General features: G+C 44.0%; 1 protein-coding gene across 1 annotated transcript in view; it reads right to left on the reverse strand.

Annotated features, from left to right (window-relative positions):
* LOC113800820 (tubulin alpha-2 chain) overlaps positions 1-2500 on the reverse strand; it is a 34726-nt gene that overhangs the window by 31729 nt on the left and 497 nt on the right. The window lies entirely within an intron of this gene.

Genomic DNA, 2500 nt, shown 5'->3' on the forward strand with positions numbered 1-2500 from the left:
GTTTCCGGTGGCTGTAAAAATTGGGGAATTGTTTATTGTTGTTCTTTATAAGTAAAAAGAGTAAAAGGAAGCTTTATGTGTCTGTTGCTTCTGATGCCAAGGGAGGAGCGAGGAGGATCGACGTTCGACTGCAAAAAGGTAATTAATGCTATTGAAGCGGATCGTGACATGTCTCCTTTTGAACTCTATGGAGTGTCAAAGAGAGGATCTGTTTCTGTGTGTCATTCTCTCTCTCTCTCTCTCTCTCTCTCTCTCTCTCTCTCTCTCTCTCTCTCTCTCTCTCTCTCTCTCTCTCTCTCTCTCTCTCTCTCTCTCTCTCTCTCTCTCTCTCTCTCTCTCTCTCTCTCTCTCTGACCCTCCTTCCCTTTCTTTCTCTCTCTATCATTTTCATTTTCTCTCTACCTATATCTCTGATAATTTCTCATTCTCTCTCTCTCTCTCTCTCTCTCTCTCTCTCTCTCTCTCTCTCTCTCTCTCTCTCTCTCTCTCTCTCTCTCTCTCTCTCTCTCTCTCTCTCTTATTCCTCTTTCTATTCCCTTTTGTCATCTGCCCCTGTTTAACCGTGCGTGCGAGACAGCCATTTTCCCCGCCTAGATCCTCAGATAGTTTCTCTTCTTCTGGCTCCCTCTTAGCCCTCCTCACCTTGGAGCTCCTCTGTCCTGCCACTTCGCGTCATGAACGGTGACTCATTCCTTTGAATCTGTCCTCGTTCTTCGGTTTCTATCTTGCTCTACTTTACCCTTTGTGTCTTCTTTCTTCATTCGTTGTTTGTCTTTGTTTCTCCCTCTCTTAATCTGCTATCTCTTTCTCTCTCCCTCTGTCGTCCCTCCTGCCCTCCTGCCCTACCCCTCCCTCTGTCACATCCCTTTCCTGTAACCTTGCCTTCATTTTTCCCTTATTTCCTGCCGAGTGCCCCGAGGCATTTCGCTTTCCTGTTCTCGCAAATATGATCTGTTCCTCCCCGTTATCTTCTATTTCTCTTTTCTTCCCTTATCTTTTTCCTCTTCTTTATTTCCCCCCGTCATCTCCCTATCTTAATCTCCCACTTACATGTATTCTCCCTTCCTTGTTCCCGAAGTTAACGTGGCGTGACCGATTTAATTTCGAATATTCATCAAAAGTAAGGAAGTGAGGCTAAATCACTAAGGCGATCAGATCACGTCACGTCACGCTCCTTCAGATATATAGCTTAGTCAGCCTCCGTGAACAGCAGGTCAGCACGGTGAGTCATGCTGTCAGGACTCCATGCAACACGACACAGAATAGACTATCGCTGGAGAAAGAAGCAAAAATCTACGGGTACATCACACCCTACTTCACATACTCGGAGGTTTAAATGCCCGGTTTGAATTGATGATGCGATGAAAGCATTCAGATATATATATATATATATATATATATATATATATATATATATATATATATATATATATATTCATATATATATATATACATATATATAGGCGCTCTCATTCTGACCGTAAGAATAACTATGTAGCACAAATACATTTACTAGGTCTAAAGCTGTCGTGTAGCAGAGACTAATATTGGAGATGTGGTTATAATGCTTTAGACCGAACAATTAACTCTGATATAAATAACACGGAGATTCATGGAATCATTACTGTTTAAAGTAATAGTAAAGGGATATATGACGCCATCGTCTCGATTTTGTTGTTACTGGAAAGATCCTTCGTAATCCACTCGTTTTAATGCAATAATCCATCAAAATTTAACTTATTAAACAAAACAAAAACATTGAACAATCGTGTGAGTCATCGAAGCAGCAACGGCAGTTGGTACGGCGATATAAAAGTGTTGTGGAGGTGTCGCCATTACGGTCTCCCCCCCCCCCTTCTCCTTTCTCCCTGCTCTCACATCCCCCTCCCTTCCACCTTCCCTTAGTCCTCACCACACCCTTCACTCTGTTGCTCGCCCCCCTCCCCCACTCCTCAGCCCGGCTCTCCTCTCTTATCTCCCCCTCCGCTCCCCTCGCACTCTCCCTCTGCTGCTGTCACCTCGTCTCTTTAACTCCCCATCTGTTCCTAATTGGGGCACACGCGAGTGGGAGGAGGGGCAAGAGGAAGAAAAGAAGGAATGTACAGACCTCATGCCACTGGGTTACCTGTCACGTGGACTCAATGAATACGTCACCAGGGAAATCTTTTATCACTGGGAATCAATCATAATGATTTTCTGATACTGTAAATACACTGTCTCTCCAGACAGAGCCAGGGACAAAGGCGAAATTGTACAGGGAACACAGGGGGAAACTTTGTGGAAACTCAGCCCTGGGGAAGTCCCAATCCTAGAAGAAGGAAGGGAAAAGGAAACTAAAAGGAAAAAAAATGATCGAGGAAATTCACCTCAGAGGAAGGTAGAAAGGGGATTTCACGAAAGGATTTATAAGGGAGGATCTATTTACTTGTGACCAGAAAGAGAACAAAATATATAGATCTTTGAAGAAGTCGAACAGATTGCCCGCCGGGGAAAAGAGGGT

The sequence above is a fragment of the Penaeus vannamei genome, chromosome 5, assembly GCF_042767895.1.
Source record: "Penaeus vannamei isolate JL-2024 chromosome 5, ASM4276789v1, whole genome shotgun sequence".
NCBI classification, from domain to species: domain Eukaryota; kingdom Metazoa; phylum Arthropoda; class Malacostraca; order Decapoda; family Penaeidae; genus Penaeus; species Penaeus vannamei.